This window comes from Dermacentor silvarum, chromosome 10 (genome assembly GCF_013339745.2).
Source record: "Dermacentor silvarum isolate Dsil-2018 chromosome 10, BIME_Dsil_1.4, whole genome shotgun sequence".
NCBI lineage: Eukaryota > Metazoa > Arthropoda > Arachnida > Ixodida > Ixodidae > Dermacentor > Dermacentor silvarum.
In genome coordinates, this window is record NC_051163.1 from 80,317,574 (window position 1) to 80,340,009 (window position 22,436).

The window sequence follows — 22,436 nt, forward strand, 5'->3', positions numbered from 1 at the left end:
CAGTATGGCGCATGTAATCGGTGAGAGCCCCCTCTAACGGCAGTATAGTCGGTTTTGTTTGAAATATACGCCTAGTACCATCCAATCGTCCCACTATGGCCAAGAACCAACTAGGATGACAATGGTATGATGACGATTATGTGATGACGGCCTTTCTTTGAGTGTGCACACACGTATTCGACAAGTGCTAATTGCAAGAAAGTAGCAGCAGCCAGCGTTCACCGTAAACTTGAAGGCAAGAGGTATGCAATGCTACCATTTAAGAATATTCCTTAAAATGTGAGCTTCATGTATTCCAAATACAAACCTGTCACTTTTGTACTGAAGGTATACGTGGTTCTTCCTTATATTTCCCATATGTCCTCGTAGAGGCTGTAACATCTTTCGAGCATGCTACCTCAGGCTATCACTAGCCGTGGTTTGCACGAAAATAGACGTCAAGTATATTGTAGCCATAATCGACACAGTAGGGATTGAGAAACAATGATGTTCAAAGAAGGAATGCCTTGATTCGATTGCATTTCATTAGAAACGCCTTTGACACACTGCTAAAAAGAGCAGTAATAAGCTCTCTTCTTCATTAATCCTTCTTCTGTCTTATAGGGACAGGCGAAATATTGATTTCTCAATTTGGTGATAAAATACAGAACAGAAAAGGCTAATCATTCTGCTGTTTGTACATGAAGCATAGTTAAGATATGCTACTTGATTTTCTTTTCTTCGCCAGGTGTTGTCTGAGAATTCCTGCAAGGAAAAGTAAGACCATTGAGCAGTTGGGCCCCATTCCCTTGCCTGTTCTTTATCCTAATTATTGCACTTTCCTTGGAAAGTATAAGGTAGCTTTGCAATCGTTACAGATACTTGCTAAGATATACATGCGCTTCCTCTACTCCTTGAGTAGGCGTTGTGTTCAAGACTGCTGGTATTTTTACTGAACCGAACGCTTTTTCTGCATCTTACAACCAATATACTGCACATATTTCTACACAACCTATATATATTATATATATATATATATATATATATATATATAAATATACAATTTCTACTGCACAGATTTCTAAAATTAGTGCTTGATGATATGAGTGTAAGTCCCTGTTTCATAACATTTCGAAAATGCAGTGTTTTTCTCTGCGTTGACTCATTTAAAGTGTTGGCCTGAATACCTAGTAACCACTGGATACCGTGGAAAAGCGCTGGAAGAGCTGTAGTAGCACCGGACCCTTAAGCTTCGCCTTTGAGAGTGGACCACGATAGCATTCAAACATCCTTGATTTCTTCTCACATTTACGACCAACTGCAGCTTATGTTTACTGGGAAACGCTGGCGGTGAACGCTATGCACGAAGGGACACTTTCTGTTAGAAACGCGGCCTCTTGCATGTGCCAATCTTCTGTTATTATTTCACACTTTTATATTTCAGTCTGAGAAGATGACAATTATTTGTGGGCTGACATTCTCACAATACCGAGGAATAACTTCGTAAATAATATAAGTCAAAATTTGATGAAGTTTTGAGGTAAAAAAAGTATTTAGTGCCTACGGCGGGCCTGCGTGGTTGTGGCACCGAATAATTTTTCGCCATGCTACTGGTTGAGGCAGACACCGGATTCTTTCGCTGACACGGGGCTCTTAACGCGGTTGCGTTAAAAGTAGGCAAGAACTAGAGAATGAACACAGACTTATGGAACAAACGTGGGGCGCGGACAGAGTAGCTGAACATGAAGAAGAGAGGTTGCGTGGGCCATGTATTCCCTGCAACAGACATTTGGTGCTCTCTTAGTGAGCCGAATCACAGGCCTGAAACCTTCTCTAACAGTCCGTCTGATAAAATCAACACACCATTTAGAACCTGCTACGCAAAACACTAGCCAGTAAGGGCAGGTAAATTAAAAGACCACAATAATAAACTTTCTTAGAAGGTTCACTGCTGACTTTTATCGTAGAAGTAATACTTAAAGTTCGCGACACACCACATCGGCGGAGTATTCGAAATAAAAAGCGACTATAAATTGCTTGTTTGCTTACACACAACTACCAATTTGACTCTGCATTAGACTGATAACTGACAAGCTGTTGTCATTGAATAGAGGACGAAAGGTACGAAAAACATTATTTCGTCAGCGTTAGGTGAGGTTATTAGGCGTGGTTTCTTCAGGCGGGCCATCTGGCCGGCCTGAAAAAGGCGACATCTTCAGCTCGGTCTACAACCTGGAGTTCGGTGTCCAGGCCAGAACTGAGGCCTGAGGAGGAAAAATCTTTCGCATTTGGTTCGTGCCTTAGCCTAGGTAAGCAAAGGCCCGTTCTTTGTTTCTCGACACTTCGGCGTTGCGTGGCAGCCATGCGTAGGTAAATTAGGCTACAAAATAGGACCAGGCCAGATGACAGTACAAGTACAAGGGTGGTGGAGTGGTTACAAGTGGTGTTCCGGCATAGCGACTGCTTCAGGTACTATCCACGTATTCCCCTTTGTCATCGTGGCCGTGATAGCGAGCAAAATGACAAATGTCAAATGTATTGTGTCTTTATTGATTACTATATTGAAGAATGAGTGCGATCGTGCGGCACATGTTGCGCCAGTTCGTGCATTCATAGCTTGACGCGAGTAATTTACACAAGCAACGAACTAAAAATAAGGCACACCCATAAATGTGTGTCTGATTATGTGTCCGGTGCATTTCTAAAATTTAACCATCCATTCTACTAAAAAATTCTCAGTCTCTTTCAGCTCATTACCGTTTAGAGTAGACCACTAGGATTTTGTAGAGTTCCCCTAATGCCTGTATTAAAACGCGAGAGGCTGACTCGAATACCGAGGGCCCGCTCGAACCTCATCCTCTTTTTTCTTTTCTCTACGAGCGCCCATTCTTTGTTATAGCAGTTCTTTTCCCAAGAACTTGTTTTTCAATCGCAGCTGTTGCACGAAATGGCTGTCAGTTGACGGCGCAGCGATGTCATGGCAGATAACCGAACGACAATGGCTTGTACTAGGCAAGAACTTGTGCCGTATTGACTGCGTAACGGCACTTCAACTACTTCACGTTCGAGAAGGTGATGCGCTACCAAACGTGTTAGACGCTATCCTTGTCTCTCGTACGAACCTGAGGCTCATCTTCATTACTAGGTTTTCTTTGATGACGGACCTCTGACTTCCACCATCCAAAAGGCCTCTGTCACAGCGGTGCTTGTTGTTGCGGATGACCCAAACACGAAAAGACTGCAGATGTACTTCGTTGTCCTTGCTGTTCACACTCTGCCCACTACTTGATAACCCTCTGGAGCGTGATATTGATGTTTCTAGGGAAACAAATACGGCTGTGCACCTTTCTGATGACTGTGGATCTACATGCATTTACTGGTACGAGGGATCGCACATGCTTGTTGCATGCCTTCAATGGCAAGACGAGCACGTCAGCTTAACTTGACAGGTTCACGCCTGATGTCCTCTGGACGCGCAGCGAAAACATCTGTTGTCTTTGGAGAGTTTATCCTTCCTTGCAGCCAGTGAGAGGTCGCTGTCGCACGCATGCGTATCATGCATGCTTCTTCGAGCCGCGGAAGAAACAGTTCGCCTTTAACAAATGTATTATGTGAAACAGAAGCTGTGGCACCTCTTACTGTCGCTTCAACTCGTTCACTATGTTCTTCACATAGCACTGCTCACGACTTCACAACTCGACACGAATGAATGTCAGTAGTTCCTTCAGCTTTGAATCTGAGGAAGCCGCTGCTGAAGCTGATTTTGATAGAAATGTGTCGGCGGATGAGTGCCTCCTCAATGCTTCAGATTGCTGTTCGCGAGTAAACGCAAGAACTACATCGTAAGGTAGAGTCTTTTGCAGTATGTCGATGAGCATTGCCTAAAAACTTATCGTAGGCATGTTGAAAAAATTCAGACAACGAATGTGCAGCTGTTTGGCATCACACATCCATGGGAGGCCTCGTACGTCGGCACCTAGTTTAACGTGGCCAATGTTCCTGAGAGCGGCTAGGTGCTGCTGCTCGATTCTGTTTCTGTCACCAAAGCGCTCCTTCAGTATATCGACAGCATTATCATAACAAGACTCGGATGTTGGCAATCCCGCAATTGCCACCACGGCTTCTCCAGCTAGCTACCGTCGTAAGTAAAAAAAATAATAAAAACATTCGTGGTTGAGGAGAGGGCGGTATTTAAATGAACTGTCTGGCTCGAACTTCTCCCAGAATCCAGTCCACTGAATAATTGTTTCCCTTAAATGTTGGCATATCGAGCTTCGGAAGACTCGGTCGATCAAAACGGTGCGCTAAGGCAGCGTTATCTGAGACGTTAGGCTGCGCAGATGATGATTGCGGAGGAAAACCGTGGGCTCTCTCGGCTCGTTCCAACGCCCCAATCCGACAAGTTATTTCGGCAAAGCATGCTGATTGCCTGGTCGTGGTACTCAGCAGTGGACGCGCATTCCACTCCTAACTCATCATCCGGTATGCGATCCTCCATGTAGTCATCAATTTTTGAGAGCATGACGTTGCTTGAACAAAGACGGTCACGTATACCTTTAAGCTTGGGGATGTCAACATCGGGCGCATTCAGAAGAGACCTGGCGCTTCTTGATCTTTGTGCCTTGCACTCGTCGGGCCGCTCGCTTGATCTTCAGCCGATCCATTGCGTGCAATCTCGCAGCTGAATTGCACGGGAGTCAATGTTCACGTCCGCGTTAATCGTTCCTCACCACTTGTGGCAGACTAGAGAGCCCGTCAACGCATGCGAAAATAACAATACGTGTTTGCACGGGCGTTTTGGCACCAAAATAATATTAAAACGCAAAAGACTGACTCGAACACCGAGGGCCCACTGGAACCTCCTCCTCTTTTATCTTTTCTCTACGAGCGCCCATTCTTTATTAGAGCCCTTCTTTTTCTACAGCCTGAAACCGTGATAGAAAAAGCTCGCTGCCAGCTTCCATTGTATTCTGACACCATCTTGTGCTAGTCCACATTACATTTCCAGTGAGTCTTCCAGGGACACTTGGAGTAACGTAAAACCGGCGATTAAATGATTCAGGGCTGTAGCGACGAGCGAGTATGCGACAGGCACGTACAACGTTTATGCTTACGTGTTCCTAACACGCGAGAAGTGATCTTTCAGTGACTGACGTTAATCTGATGATAACGATCAGGTGGTTTCTGTTGCACGTCACAGCGGCCTATTTCATGTAAAACGCTATTAAAAGCACGCGTCTGCTTATATTGAAATGCATGCAAGGAACAACGTGGTGAGGGCTGACGTGGTATCCTGTCGTCCTCACATTTATTCGCGAAGAACAAAACGGCGAGTGTAGCGGCGGCGTCCAGAATGGCCGAGAGTGTTACGGCTTTCTCGTGGATCGCTAGCCGAGATGCAGACGAGCGCAGTCAATGACAGTGCAATGACGGGACAGGAAGTCCCACCTTAGCATTAGGTCATGTGAGCAGGGAGGCAGCCCAACAAACTCGATTGTAACGAGAACGTTTTCTGTAACGAGTGTGGGGCACACAGCAGACGGTTGGAGGGGCTGAGCCCTGGCAGTGCCAAACACAACACCAGAAGGTGACGGGGAGTCCTTCCTGAGTCCTCAAAGAAGCACTTCCCCTGAAGAGAAACTGTGGCTCCTTTGTCAAGAAGTGCAAATGCAGCGGCTCCTTGAACCAGTACATCTAGGTTTTTGCGACGCTATCGGATGGCTTCGCCATTACGGCAAGCTTGCAGCTCCAGCCTTCTGTATGGAGGCCTTTATGTTCTATATGTTCAGCGCCACAACTATTTATGGTGGTTAATATTGAAATAGCCAGTTCTCCAAAATTGCTTGAAACTATCTGCTTCAGATTGTAATTTCAATGTGATAGCTGCGATGAAACGCTTCATTTTTAGGGCTTCGCGATTTTGCCGGTTAACTACCAAGCAATTTGTTAACGCCTGAGTCAAGACAAATTTTGAAAATGGGTTAATGTATGCAACAGCGCAAAAAAAAAAAAGCTTCGACGGTCATCTGAAATTGCTTGTGCGCCCCTGGAGATACCTGAAGATATATGAAGATGGGCGTGTACTCATCTCGATGCAAGTTGTCTTAAGAAGAGTATTAAATTGGGTGACTTGGTAATGGTTCATGCTTCAAGCGTACTGCAATAACTCATACGGAACGAAGGAAAGGCCCAATACAACAGACAACGCATTGACTTTGAACTGACGAATTTCGTGAGGTAAATCTTCATATGTATCACAGGATAACCACGCTAGTCACCATAACAGTAAACAAAAGAGCGAAAACAGGAAGCTCCTTTAGATGAAGCTTAAGCTCGAGGACAAGGTAGCACTTAACTTAAAAAATATAAACGCTGAAATGCATTTATGAGACAGCTTATTTACTGATTTTAATGAAATTGGTTATTTTTGAAAGAAAAAAAGGTACATTTTGATGGACTCTTGGATGCAAAATCCTTTAAAAAGCATAAATTTTTACGAGAAGTACCGAAAATTTATGTACTTCACACAAATTCAACAAGGAAATTGACGAATCCTTAACTTGGCTCAAAAACAGCAGATATCGCAGCTCTGTAAACTGGCCCCTTTTATGCATCTTGTGCGGACAAAATTGGTTTTTAAATTTAGAGCTTACGTGCAGTTGTTAAAATGCTAACGACGGTTTTGCAAAAATCCCACTCAGAAATTAATGGTGTACTTCAGAGTGGTGTATAATACGCCAATTTTGTCCGGCTAGATCCGTCTTTAGGTACAGTTCACAGAGGTGTAACATTTTAGATTTATAACGTTTGGCAATTCATACTGGCAGCTGCGGGTGGCTATGCAGCATAGATATCGCTGTCGCCGTGGTGTGCCGCCACGAGTACACTGGCTAAGCGCACTGCGGCTCATTGAGGACACCGGCGCTTGGCTTAGATTTCGCGCGTCGTGTGCACCAACTCGGAAGCTGTGGCTTCCATGTTAACATCCAAAATGAAATTCTTAATTGCGCGAAACAGTGAAATTTAGAAGGCGGAATGTTTTGGCTACGCCTCACTCTGCCGTAGCCTTCGCAGCGCAAGACGTTGAAGAAGGAACAGGAGCACAGCGGAGGCCGTGTTTGATTGCCAATGACTCCGCTTCCGCAGAACGCATTGAAGTACTGTTTGCGGCAAAGTATTTCCGAAATAGGCCTATTTTCAATTCAAGGCCTTTCTCAACTTCAATAAAAAGTGGTTCAGGGCCCCCGCAACATAAATGGCACTAGTCAATCCCTCTACAGCACAGTTAAACAAGAAATAGGAAAAATGGTCAAAGTTAAATGTAAAGTCCAAGTAAAATATGCAAGAAATTGCAATACGCACAGGGGAAAACAAAGATTACTGGTTTAGGATTTTAAGCTACATGCTGTATTTTACAGAGGGAAGAAATGTCAATTGGTTGGGATGTTCGGGTGAAACCAACACCTTCTTAGAATGGCCACACAACCAGCATGCGAGAATAGACGCTCGGAAGCTATCGATTTGCTGGAATCTACATGAACTCCATGGCTGTGTCAGATACAGGCTCTGAACTGGCGCGAAGGCTGTTCCACGTCTTTAGTGAACAGGAAGTGACACGACGATCATCGACTGAGTTGCGACAGTATGCCTTCAATCGCGAGGGCATTCCAAGCCTCCGGCTTCGGGCGGCGTGGCGACATGTGTGGTGTGGTGGAAGAGAGGGGAAGCGCGTGGCTCGGCGCCACTCGTGAGTCGGCAAAACAGTCGACGTCGCTCCACCACACCCGCACAGTCACTGCTCGTGCTCTGCCATTCTAAAACTACTTCAAAATTTTCGCGGAACTCCTGTCAAACTCTCGAAAAGATTGATCGAACATGTCTAATCGATTAAGTTGAACAAATGAAAGGTGGACATCGATGAAGATTAATCGTTTTGCGGCCTAATTTTAATCGATTAATCGTTCATTGATATTATCAACACCGTAATTGCAACTGCTCAAAATAAAAAAGCTTCGCTGGAAATTATGGGGAGGGATCCTGTAAGGTCGTATAAGTATGTGTTGTGTTGTAATAGAGATGTATTTAGACAATATTAGGGTTGATTCGCCAATTGCACATGAACATAGGCCTAACCCACGCGCATATCGATTGTAGTTGGTGAAAAGATGACTCAGAACCTGTGGTATCCTTAGAATACGTAAGAAAGCGCATGCACTAAGCGCTCAGACTGTCCGTGGAACCGACATTTCATATTTCTTTAAATATTCTTTTCAGAGTGAGTTAAATTATACCACACAGTCTCTGACCTCTTCCAGAACGACTAGTGGTTCGTGAAAGGAATATCCAATCTATATTTTGCTGATTTGAATAATAAGTCCTTGCTGAGCATGACGTTGTTATAAAGATACGATAGCACACGGTTTGTAAATGAAACGAAATATTAAAACGACAGCTTTATTTAGATACTTCGGCTGCTTTGAGTGGCCGTATCCATATCTCTCCTTATAAACGGGATGAGAGTAAAGGCACACAGAGACAGTCCAGATGAGGAGGCGTAGATTAAGGTGCCCGGTTGGTTGGCGCGCACACGGGTGACGTCACGCGCTAGAGGAGTTAGAGGAGCCCCAAAGACGAGCGTTCCATCTGGAGCAGACGCTTCCACCCTGAGCGCGGCCGCTTGAGGGATAGCCTGTATTGTAACGAAGGTGCAGCCATGATATTAGGGATAGCGGAAATTGCTACAGATTTTCAACTAGGGTCACTGTGATTAGAACAAAATGTGCTGTTTAGTGGTATCATCTGGCATTGTGGTTGGCAACGAGATTGCGACTTCGTCTGTCTGCTGATGCACACATAAAATTTCGTTATTGACGGGTGACATGGGCATATGCAGCAGATTACACGACGAAGCTCTCTCACCTTGGCAATCATATTTATAGGTTTGAGCTTTCGAAGAAAACAGCGCTAAAAATATGGACTTCGATCGATTCAGACTAACGAGGTCGCGTTCAAGCCCTCTGAGTTTCAGCTGCATTTTTTCTATCACTGCACATAAAATGAACCACTATCAATCGGGCTGCTGTGAGCGTTTGGCTGTACTGGCCGGCAGCTGCAGGTACACTCCAATCCATATACCTAGTAATTCTACTAATGTAATCAGGTAGACTGAGCCCGCCTGAACCACAAGTGTTGACAAAACTCGACAGCTTATTATAGTACATGTACGCTTGGGCTCACATGTTCTACCATGTAACTTTGTTTCAGCAACATCCATTTACGGGTTCACTCTACTGTGTTTGAATACGGTATCTGCATTTCCATCTCAAACATGGAAGTGTTATGCGACGTGTTGGTACTATTGCTTACAGGTAAACTATATTCTGTTTTTTTTCTTGAATTGTGCAGTATAAACAGCTTTATTATACCCGGTGCTATTACATAAAATCACATGCGCGTCTGAACATGTCTATTTATGCTGATATTACCAAGCGCCTACAGCTATTGTGCTGGCACTTATCTCTGTTGGTAGTATAATTCAACCCGCTGTACGATGCACTCGTTTAACGGTACTTCGTTCTCACAAGTTAACGTATGGTAACACGCGTGCGCGTCATTGACAGCATTATTGCGAACTTGGTCAATTTTCTTTTCCGCTATGTCAGCGCTTCATCCAGATTCAATAAAATACGTTACTGGGCTTCTTGGTGCATGATCTATTACCAGTATTGTGGCGCAGCCAAAGACGAGGGATGATAGAAGCAACATAGAAAGGCCGCAGTCTGCCTGTCTATGTTGCTTCTGCGTCACTCGTCTTTCTTAGACCTCACATCTGGTAATTGTTTACGCAGACGATTTTTTCAACACTTGCATGAAGGCATAAATGTCTGCAATCGCTGCTGAATAACAATTACTGCACTCTGTCTAATGGTCTAGGAGAATTGAGGGAGGAAATTAGTACTTAAGAAAAATAATTTTTACTAATACGTCTTTCATGCTCTCAAGTAATGCGGAAGCGGCTTTGTACGAAACATGCTGAGTTAGCGAGAGGCGTGAATTCTGTTCTTCAGGATATTCAGCAAACGGAAGGCTAGGAAGTGATTCGGCGTGTAAACTACGATTGATGAACCGATTTTTGTAAATGTATGCCCGAATTATTTATTGATTGTTACATACTCAGCAACTGAGACCACACAAGACATTCAGCAAATGTTAGTCACGGTCACTATTCATTAACGCATTGAATTTCTCCAAGTGAAGGCGTTTAGCAGCTCTAGTTGTAAACTTTTTCTGATGTGCAATTTGCAGGAATATGAACTTCACGCCATTATGCCTCTTGGGGCCTAAATCCCAGAACAAAATGAAATGCGATAAATGAAACTGTAAACGATAGCTATATTCGGATTTTCTCCTCTATTTGCTTCTGAAGATTACCCGATAATACAAACTCTCAATGACTTTGATTCTGCCCTAACAGCAAGTTGAATGTGCCTCTTCATTTTCTTTATTTTTGAAGGAAGTGCCTATGCAAACAGCATGGCTGACAAACAAAGCCACCTCGAAAACATCTTTGGTGGTATAATGCAGAATGACTTCCAGCTTGGTGACATTTACTTCACCCTCCTGCCAGAGGGAGAACCAAAGGGCAAAACGCTGTACCGCTTCAACCTGACGCACGGCAAGCTCCTCAATATTGGTGATCTACTTACGCCGAAATCCACTGTGCGTTGAAAATTTTTCTCTATACTAAATCTTTCAGAATATTTACATGGAAGTGAATGTGAATTTTACTGCAGCTCTTCTTCATATAGGTTTATGCCTTGCTGTGCCAATCTTAACAGTGGTGCTCGAACTCCTAACCAAACCTCATTTTCTTTTTGAACGCTGCTTGATAAATATGTATGCTTAAAAAAACCGCTAAGCTGATTACAGTAATATGCATCATATCCAAAATTAGCACGCTGTAACTAAATCTAACTAGACGCAAAGAATGTTGCTGTGAGCTCGTGAGCCAAATAATGCTCCGATGGAGCTGCAAACTGGACTTGCTGCAAAGATCGTTCATGCTTACCTTTGGCTTCGTCAAACCCGTACCGTATATAGTTCACGTGATGACGCAATGGCAACCTCCTATACGCCATATGGCTGGGTTTACAGAAAAGTAAGTACTAATTAGTTAATTATCAGAGACAACAAAAGCGTCTGAAATTCTAGAATTGCTCATATTACTGTACGTATTTTGAGTATGACCACTTTGCGCGGAGTTCAAAGTCAATACATAAAAACATTTAATGGTTGTTCAGTTAGAACATCAAAGCAAGAACGTTAATAATGAGTTCCAACATCTAAGAGACCACAAGAATATTTTCTGCAAAGGAACAACCATGCTTGATACGTACGACTTTAACAGCGTTCACCTTGATTTTATCCTGTTATAACTTGCTATGTCACGAGCATTATATACGGTCAAACACCCAATTTTCGTATTTTTTCGAATGAAACGTTCGAAAGTGGCGCGAGCAGTGAACTGAGACTGAAATTAAGATTCTGCCGGAGTTATTTATTCTGCGAATTGCTTACCAAGCGTAGTTGTGTTAGGCTGGTCATAAGAGGCAGTAAGTGAAGTGAATCAAGTTCAGACTGTTATTCTTGGTATTCGGTAAGGCCAGGTATGACCAGCCAGTATTTATTCCCTTTTAGTGATAAACATCCAACTCAGGTCATTCATTTACAGATTCATTTTACTTCAGGAACAGTTGTGACAGGTTCCATTTTGAAATCTGGCACTGGTGCTCGGTCAAACTTTTTGGCAAGATATGCCTCTGAGAACGCGCGGTTGCAGCCAAAAATAAGTCGAAGCCTCGTAGTTCGCAGGGCCATACTTGAATTATAATATTTCACTAAGGTTTTCAAAATGAAGTACACTGATAGGAAACATGTGCATTCTTCTATATGCGAAGATGCTTCGTAGAACGACGAAGTAAACAGCTTCTTGTACTAAACAAGATGGTTGAAACGTTGCGCTGATCAAGGTACTTTATTTTTTCCTCCTTAAAGCAGCACAAGCTCAAATTTGATGCCTTGACTATAACTTAGGCGCTCCAACTCTCAATAAAAATAATTACAGCCATTGCACTCTGTGAATGTGGGCTACCAGCGGAGCTGAAAAAGAACTACACAAAGATCACTACACGCACCAACACGGCAATCGCGCTGTCGCGTTAAGTCACGTCACGCGGAAACTTGGCTCAGGCCCTGATATTCTTCGCGCTTCGATGAATGAACTTTGCAAGTTCGCTTGACGGTAAGGCACGGTCGTATTTGCTATTTATTTCTTTTTTTTTCGTTGGAGTTCAGTAGCGGCCTAATGGTCCAAAGTCTGATTCTATTTGTGCTCCCACAAAAAATGTGTTCCCTTAAATTCTGCGAATGCAGTCACGTCACCACATGACGTTATTATGTTCCCCATAGCGAGCTTCTGAACAACTTCCGTTTTTCTTTGTACCGTATGCCACTACAGTTTTGAAGAGCAATATCTGCAGTCATGCTGCATGGTTAAGCGTCTACTAAATTAGTGACCGTGAAATTTGCAAAAAATTGGTAAGCTTCAAGCGTCAAGGTGGCAGCCAAGAAAGGCCTATGAAAGTTTGTCTAGTTAAATATATTCACACAAATACACAAAGCCAAACAAAAAAAAAACGCAGAAGTTTTAGGTGGAAATACAGATCGGAAAATTTGACGCCTGAATTTCGGGATATGAATTATGCAGATCCAATGCACATCTTGTGATCTATGTAAGGCGAAGCTTTCTCGACGGAGTTAATCAAATTATATCAATTTGCCCATTTTATTGCTGCGCCTTTGGCGTAAATGAAACCCCGGTTACGTAATGTGACACATGCGACGATCATCTCAAAGAGCTCGCTGGCATTGGCACAGTAGAAGTGTTCGTAATAGTGTGACATATAGTTGTTACAGTATCGGGATGCTGCGTTTGGGGGTCTTTGGGTCGATCCAATCGTAAGCCACGCATGTTCATATCTTTTGTTACGTAGGAGCTACTTGGAAAGGAAGCACAGCGCAGAGCAGCGACGGTCAGGAAAGTTTTGGACGGTTCGCAAAGAAATATTTGCTTTAAAATACCAAGAACGTTGATGCTACACGTAAGGGAAGTGGATGAAATCAAACCAGGATATTCCGATGATTGCTCTAGCAATAAGTTTCTTGTTAATAACCGTATAACAGAAACCTCTAAAGCCGTAAATAAAGCCACGGAATTCGTCACGTTTAGCGTAGTTGACATGGCACGCGGCGTAAATGAAGGTTTTAGGACATGAGTGCCGCAAACAGAATCTTACAATGACGCATGTCGCAGCAGGGGATTCCAAACGAATTTCCGCCGCTGGGGCTTCCTTACCATGCATCCAATGCATGGTAGACAAACATTTTTGCATTCCATTCACGTGGGATTGAAGCCACCGCGGTCGGACCCAAGCCCCTTAACTAGAGCATAGCAGCACGTCTTTCATAGCCAATGGGCTCCTTAGCGAGTATGTCGGCAGGTTCGGACGTGGCGACACCTTTGTACTTACATTTATTTGTTTCCGCGAAGGATGGGTAATCTCAGAGCACCTTTAGTTGTAACAAACAAGTGCCTATTCTTATTTGTGCAGTATTTTGTTCTATCTGCGGACTGCTTGAATTTTGAAGCACTCTCCCTGCTGGAGCTTAGGCTCCATGGTACTTTAGGATTCCTAAAGTGTGTAAATAAATAAATAAATAAATAAATAAATAAATAAATAAATAAATAAATAAATAAATAAATAAATAAATAAATAAATAAAAGGTTCTTTGCTTCTAAACTCAAGTTTGGCGTTTTCCCAGGCGACAACACATAATCCCGCAAATGACACCGTTATCTTTTTCTAAAGACCTGCAGATTGGACCATACAAAAATTAAGGTCTCCGGAGCATGCCATTTTGACATCAAGGATGCAGAAGTTCAGTACTACTGGCCAGATGTCCTACGGAGCAAAAGTAGTGGAGACATTCACTCTCTACGCTTTCATAACTGAGTTCCCTTTCGGTGATCACATTAACCCTGCTTCGCTGACGATGATAGTTCTCGTCAGTCCTAGTAATTCCGCAGGTAAATGCATAATATATTTTTCTTTCCTTCTCGTTTATTATTACCTGTGGCACCTTTCCTAGGAAAACGTGAAAAAGCGCATTCATTGCGGTAATACAGAAGTTGTGATGAATTGTTGTTGCCATTGATGCGGTATTGGAAGGCAGACGCTTTCTATGATTAAAGCACACTGGAAAAATAACGCGTTCAGCACTCGCTATGCCTTCTATCAACCTACAGATGGTGTTATCAAGCTCTACACCACAGCATGTCTTATCTATGTTGCGTAACGTGTTAACTAATAGTCTAACACAGAACATTAGCAAGTAATCAGGCGGCACAGGGAGCACCAATAGCAGTAGCAGAACAACGCCGAAGAAAAAGTACTGCATACTCTCGCGAATTGTCGAATCGCAGGGAGAGGACTTCGTCCTGCAGTGGACATAAAATATAGGCTGATGACGATGATGATGATGATGACTCGCGAACCCTCAAGAATCACAGCCCAATTTCTATAGTGAACTTTAGCTCTTGAAAAAGGAATTTACTTTGTCTGTAAGTAAACGACACAATGGGAAAAAAAAAGTTCCCATATATGACCCTGCCGATTACAATGTTGCCCGCATATCACGCAATCCAGTAGTTATTTAAGGAATCTTTAGCAAAGGCAGCAGTTCAACTAGACGCTGTTAACTTCACCTGAGAATCAGCCAGAACGACCAGCCCTTTTTATCAAATGTCTTCTTGGTAGCTGTTGTAGTTCTGCACGGACAACGAGCTAAATTCTACGACGTAAGTGACCCATGCTTGCAACAATCGCCTATTCATAACCGATAACATGATCCACATTTCTACGAGATATATACGAAGTTTAGTAGAGCGACGACACCGTGGGCGCTGGAAATTAGAAACTAATATGCTAAAAAAATCAGAGTTACGACATGATTTGCAACAATTACAATTACTGCATTAACGTTACTTCCTCGCATATCAACCCTCAATATCGGTTCTATTAAATTCCAAGCATTTCTTGGCGAACACTTGCTACTTTGACAGTATCTGTCTATCTATCTAGCCTCCTACGTCTTTGTGCTCTCATGATCGTTTCGTTAACTTGGTATGTACCAAAACTGGCATACAATGAGAAGAGTATATGACGAGCATCACTTATATGTCATGACATGAATGTCATGACATCTGTGTCATGTAGGTCATGAAACAGCCGCCTACGTCTTGGTGCTCTCATGGTCGTTTTGTTAACTTCGTAGGTACCAAAACTGGCATAGTATGACAGGAGTGTATGACAAATATAAGTGATAGGGCATGACATAAATGTCATGATATGCGTGTGATGTAGGTGATGAAACAGCCAGCTAAAATGACATTGACTCAGGGCAAAAATGATTAACGCTCAAAAACCACTGACATGGGTTCGGACGTGGGTACTACCGTAAAAATGAAACACTAAAGATTGATGGTAGAAGTCAAAGTCATGACCATGACTGAGCAAGAATGACAATGACTTATCAAAAAAGATTGATCCTTAAAAACCACTGAAATTGGTTCGGACGTAGGTACTAAGTGCAGGAAACACTAAAGATACGGGTAGAAGTCAGAGTCATGAGCATAACTCAGCAAAAAATGGCAATGCCTCAGCGAAAAAATATTAACGCACAAAAACCACTGGAATGGGTTCGGACGTGGGCACTAAATGAAGGAAACACTAAATTATGATGGTAGAAATTATATTCGTGAGCATGACTTAGAAAAAATAACAATGACTCAGCAAAAAAAGATTTACACTAAAAAACCACTGAAATGGGTTCAGACAGGGGTACTAAGTCAAGGAAACACTAAAGAAAAGTGGTAGATGCCATGGTCATGAACATGACTTATCAAAAAAGATGACTCAGCAAAAAAATCAACACTCAAGAACCACTGAAATGGGTTCGGACGTGAGTACTAAGCTAAGGAAACACTAAAGGATGGAGGTTGAAGCCATAGTCATGAGCATGACTCAGCAAAAATGACAATGACTCAGCAAAAAAAGAATAATCGAATGGGTTCAAACCTCAAAAACCAATGGAATGGGTTCGGATGTGGCGAAGGAAAAGGCTAAAGGTTGACGGTCGAAGTAATAGTCATGAGCATGACTAGGGCTTTTGCGTTAAGGTCTCTTAGGCATAGCTAAAGGTACTCCTGAGGACTCATAACATGAATGTCATGATATACGTGTCATGAAACAGCCGCCTACGTCTTCGTGGTTGTCGTGATGTTGAAGCAGCGGGTTAGCCTGGCATACTTAGCCGGCAATTCTTCCGCCTGATCCACCTTTGAGTTGAGGTCAGGGGTGCGTCACCAGGTGTCGATGAGCCCAGTGTCTCACAGGAAGGCTGTCAGCAGTCGCTGCGCCCTCTTCCTGATTCTTCTGAGTGGTCCTACGTCTTGGTGCTCTCATGGTCGTTTCGTTAACTTGGTAGGCTGTCCGCAAGGCTGCTTCGCATAACATCGATTCCCACAGCACGTGGGATCGGCCAGCATTTTTGTTTACCTAATTTTTTATTCGGTAGAGATAAACAGGGCTCGCGCGCTCTGTCACCAAGCTCTAGCTACTTAACCACACAGAGTGCTATGAGTCAGAGCTATTCAAAAAGTAATGCCTCCAAGCCCACTACCTTGCTAATAGTAATGTAAACACTTTGAACTCTTTACCATTATTGCGCTGATGTTAAGCAATAGAATTTCACTTGCCTCACTTTCCTTTCTCTTCTCATTCCACAGTAATCGAGCATGTCATGGCATCCAGTGGTGACGTCTGGTTGAAACAGCGTGCTGTAATTGAATTTCTGACTGTGAAGGTTGTGCGCCCATAAACATTTATCGCTGTCTGAGTGCAGTTTACGGGGATGCCTGTGTTGATAGTGGGCGAGCACTGTGCGAAAGTGGGCGAGGACTGTGAAAGACAAAAATCCAGCCACATTAAATCTCCACACAAGCCACAACCTTCCGCAGTCAGAAATTCAATTACAGCCCGCTGTTTGAACCGGACGTCACCACTGGATGCCATGGATTGCTCGATTACTCTACAACAAGAAGAGATAGGAAGGTGTGGAAAGTGACATTCTATAGGGTAAACATCAGTGAATTAATGATAAAGACTTCAAAATGTTTGCAGTACTATTGGCAAAGTAGTGGTATTGGAGGCTATACTTTCTGAATCGCCCTCATACGTTCATTGTTCGTATTTTTTAGTGGAATTTCAAAACGATGTGCTTCTTCGTTTCCGAGTGACGCGGCGTTGATTTGCCTTCCTGCACTCGTCCAGGGTTGATCATGCTATTGGGCTGTGCTTGCGGCACAGCCCAAAAGTCATTGTGCTGTGCCGCCGGAAGTCATTGTCTTTGGGCAATGACTTCCGCAACTTGAACAAAAAGAAAGCAATGCGAGAACTGAGCTGTGTACAGAGCGCTAGCTAGAAACAGGATTAGCAACGTCCTTTTGTTGAAAAACATTTTACGCGCTGCGGAGAACTGACTAAAGCAACGCAAATAATCATGCCTTGATGGCATGGCGTGAAGTATAGGAGAAGTTTATAGGGAAGTGATAGTGTAAATAGGTGGTTTCCTTGGCTATAGATTTCTAAACAATTTTCTACTGTTTTCTTGCTATTTTCAAAATTTTCGAGATTGCGTGCCGATTTTAGCTTGAGTCCCAGATTTTAATGTACGTTTTCACTGGTAAAAATGACAGCACGAACATTTAAATTTGTAGCTATGTGTCTTACAAGTATGCTTCAAACCTCAGCTCCAATCTGGTTTGTACTCACCAATGAGACAAACTATTAGCCAACCAACTAAGGCGTCTAATTGGAGAACTAGATAATTTACTTTTGAGTGATATAGCACAAAGAATGACTTAAAAGTTGAGGTATACCGACTGTTGGGAATATAATGCATCACACGCTGCAAAGGCTTCATTATAGTCTGACTAGTCGTTTGCTGGTAAACGTGCATTAAATAAAGAAAGTAATAAACTATAATTAAAAATATTTCCAAATTACCTACAAGACTTAAAATATTTACTACAGGATTATGCAGATAATTTCGTGCTATCTTTTCATCACCCACACAGTCCTTCCAGGGCTATTCCTTTTGGACTCTGTCACTGTTTGATATTTGTACAGCTGCATAATTCTGCTGCGTCGCTTTGTCAACCCGCTCCGTATCGAAGAGGGTGAGAGCGATTTCACAGTTCAGTCCTAGCTTGATATCAATTGCATGTGAAGTACCAACCTGCGCTCGTTTTCAGCGCGGATATGGCATGCATTTGTATTGATGTTTTCGTGTTCGGAGCTACAATATTCATAAATATACACGGTAAGATTTCATGCACGATAACAAAAGAGCCAGGCTGATGGAATACACTACAACAACGTTCTTACTGAAAAACCTGCAGTCATAAGTGGCAAGCTCGTTGTAAAATAAATATGTATCGAATAAAATGTAGCAAGATGCGATACACTCACTAAACAGCTAAGTCAGCAAATAAACAGAAACGCGGCTATTTGAATACAAGGGTTCGATTCTCTCGGTGTCATAATGTGGTGGCTGGGAGCACGCACCCACACTCGCTGTTGATCTTTCTCGCTTTTCAGGCTGTGTATATTTACATTCGGAATATCACCTCCACCCTATCGAATGTAGATTTTATTGCGATAGCAATTATATGGAAACTCAAAGAGAATTTCTGCCGTAGGCGTCGTCGTCGCCATCGCCGCGAGGTTCCGTATGACGTCAACGGCGATGAAATCGTCGCCGCGCGCCGGACGCTGTATGTGCGAGTGAAAGGCGCGAGGGACGCACGCTTTCACGGGGAGCGAAAGCACGTCGGAGAACAAACGCGCGTTCTGCGCCGTGCTCCCTGAAGGGCTGCAGAATTAAGCGTCTCTTTCCTCCTTTACAATCACCATACATGTAGAGCAAACTCGCCTTCTTCCGACGCGCGACAGGCCGTGGGGGGGAGGGAGAGGGAAGGGAGGGAGGGGAGGCTGGGGCACCAAATGCGTATTTATATTAAAACGTTGCGAGGCGAGAACGTGGTAAAGACTTCCGACGCTGCTCAACGAGTTTTCCGTTCTGATCTCGTCGAAAACCTCCGAGCCGCCCCAGAGGCCCTGGCAACAGTCACCAACGCCGCGCGCGTTCGGTGCGAACGCGGGCAAAACGGCGACGGCTTCGACAACAGTTCTGTGCGTTGCTGGTGCTGCTGCATGTCCAAGTTTATACAGCTGATAAAACTACTATGCTTACTCCGTATAGCTCTCTACTAAGTTGCTATCGCAATTGATGCTTCGCCTTTCGGGTGAAACTGTGACATTTTTCTGTCCTTTAAATGTTTAATTTTTACGCTAATTTTCACATCCTGTCCGTAATCTTAGCAGAATATTTCCGTTTTTTCTTTGCAGATAAACGGCAGTGCCTTATTACGGAGTTCATGCTCAGTACGGTGACTTTCCCTCCATTCTGGGGCTTCAACTATAGTCCGTTTAAGAACAACAAGACTCTCGCAGTAGCAGTATGGGACGAGTTTCAAGTCAAAATGTATACTCATGTAAGACTTACAGTCAAGAACGCCATAAAAGATACTTGTAGCAAGGAATTGCATAACAAATCGATACGTATATAGACTGCTTCCTTAACGCCTTTGAAATCGAACGAATAAACATAATGGGCTTGAATGACCAAAGGCTCTTCTAAACTGTTTTATCTGCTAGGTCTCCAGTTCGCGAATAACAGTAGGTTTAAGTGAAGTAAATATTGAAGTTATCCCCAAACACCATTTTTGCGCGTGCGAAAGTGCGTATTGCGCGTGTGAACAAGGGCACATGCACAAGTGCGTAGTGACATAAATCACAGAAGCTGTCCACTAGTGTTTGACATTTGACGTAATGTTAAATTTTCCTGCCGTATTTGCGCCAAGGGATCAAAGGGATAGCCCAGAAGTTTATTTGAGTATCCACAGATGTAAATTTAAGACATAAAAAACTATTTGACGCAAAGTAGCTAGTTCAGTAAGAAAAAGTACAGAGGAAGTCACAGCCACTCCACTCTGTGAATGTGGGTTACTAGCTGAGCTGTTCTTGGGCAGTACAGATTACACGTGGCCTCCCCATACCAGCACGCGCAACATACTAGCTGCCTATTTGAATAACTCCAATGAGAAGCATTATTTCGAGTTATAGATTCGCTTTGTACCATAATAAATGGCTGTTTATATCTATTTTTCAATCACACTGTATGTCTTTAATCCCTATATTGTTTTCCCTCTTCAACCGCCGTGGTTGCTTAGTGGCTATGGTGTTGGGCTGCTGAGCACGATGTCGCAGGATCGAATCCCGGCCACGGCGGCCGCATTTCGATGGGGGCGAAATGCGAAAATACCCGTGTACTTAGATTTAGGTGCACGTTAAGGAACCCCAGCTGGTCGAAATTTTCCGGAGTCCCCACTACGGCGTGCCTCATAATCAGATCATAAGTTTCGGCACTGTAAAACTCCATTATGTTTTTGTTTTGTCTCTCCGATCAACCATCAATCGCATGTCAATCAGAAGGTTACACGCTTTTAACACGAATAGGAGACGTTTGTTTATAATATCGCTGCGTTACTGTACACGCACATTGGGTTCACAATACAGCGCGGCTACTTGAAGGTGTCTTTGAGTAACTGCACCTTCATTTTCTGCGCCCTTCGCAGCATGTCGTCGTCGTTATTTTTGCATGCACCATATGACCTTTCAACTTTCAATCATATCAACTACTGTACAATTACATGGGGTAATACATACAGCACTCATCTTGCACCACTACAAATCGTCCAGAATTGAGTAATCAAAATTATAACTTTTAGCTTATACTACACCAACGACAAACAATTATTCCTTACATAATATCCTCACAGCGTCCGACATAAATAAATATAATCTAGGTATCTGGTTATATAGGCGTATCAATAATCGATTCCCCTTTTCTTTCATTACGTCTACTTTTCTAGACAACACTAACAGCGCTAGATTTGCTCTTAAGAAAAATCTCATCTTAGCCATAGTTCGAACCAATTACGGCAAGCAATCTGTTCATTTCAGCGCTTTTCATTATGGAACTCGCTACCATTTGTTTTAGAGTTAATGTCACTGCATTCATTTATTACTGAATTCAAAAAGTTCCTTTTGAACCAACCGAGCCTTACATAGCATTTTTTGTTTGTGCCGCATAGTGCATGCCTTTAATAATAATTATTTAATTATGGGGTTTTAGGTCCCAAAACCATGACCTGATTATGAGGCACGCCGTAGTGGGGGACTCCGGAAATTTCGACCACCTGGGGTTCTTTAACGTGCACCTAAATCTAAGTACACGGGTGTTTTCGCATTTCGCCCCCATCGAAATGCGGCCGCCGTGGCCGGGATTCGATCCCGCAACCTCGTGCTGAGCAGCCCAGCATTGCGCATAATCAAAGTGCATGCCTTTACATTTTCATTGATAAATACTGCAGTTTATATCATGCTTATCATTCACGTATGAAACTGTTTAAAGAAGTCCATTTTCTGTTCAATTTGTTCATGTTTCTCCATGTTGTCTAATTAATTTAATTTGTGTTCTACTGTTTTTCTAATTGCTGCCTTTTTAATTTGTTTTTATAGTTGTATTTATTACTGTCGCTGCGTTACCTAAGTTAACTTTTCCTTTCATGTATCCATGTACAGGAGGTCCCAATTCAGTCTCCGACTCCGGGAACTCTTCCTGTATATTACATGTTGTAATAACTTCGTATATAGTAATAAAATTTGATTCTGATTCTGACAAGAAAGCACAAGCGTGTCCTGTTCGGTGGGGCGTTTAACGCACCGTCCGAATTCAGAACACTTGTGGGGAGCCCTCAATGTGTGCGCTTTCGGTTTTATGGTATTTTTATATAGAAACTGATCCACTATGGCATCGTCAACTGCCCGTTTCTTTTACTGTTGCTCTGTGAATGCATGATGACAAATGGGGGTTGGCCGCGCAAGTTGCCGGAAATTTTAAGACTAGTGGCGGGAGCCTGTTGGTTATGACACTGCGCTTTGAGCTCAATATTCATAGTGTGGTTATGGCATGCAAAATGCTAGAATACACTTCTAGTGCTAACTTTACTTTGCTACAATCCTATGGTTCCACCTGGGTTGATGCGTCGCTGGTCAGCTTCTCGCAGAGTAGATTTCCCCTCACTCACGAAAGAAAAAGATACGCGGGCGTCCATAGGTGGCATTCAAACCTCTGCACCTCAGCACAGCATC

General features: G+C 43.1%; 1 long non-coding RNA gene across 1 annotated transcript; it reads left to right on the plus strand.

Annotated features, from left to right (window-relative positions):
• Nucleotides 1-2,146: 2,146 nt before the first annotated feature.
• On the plus strand, nucleotides 2,147-20,295 carry LOC125940640 (uncharacterized). Its single transcript, XR_007463838.1, has 4 exons — nucleotides 2,147-2,288; nucleotides 10,493-10,698; nucleotides 13,908-14,125; nucleotides 19,569-20,295. It is a non-coding gene; the product is annotated as an uncharacterized LOC125940640 (long non-coding RNA).
• The last annotated feature ends 2,141 nt before the right edge of the window (nucleotides 20,296-22,436 follow it).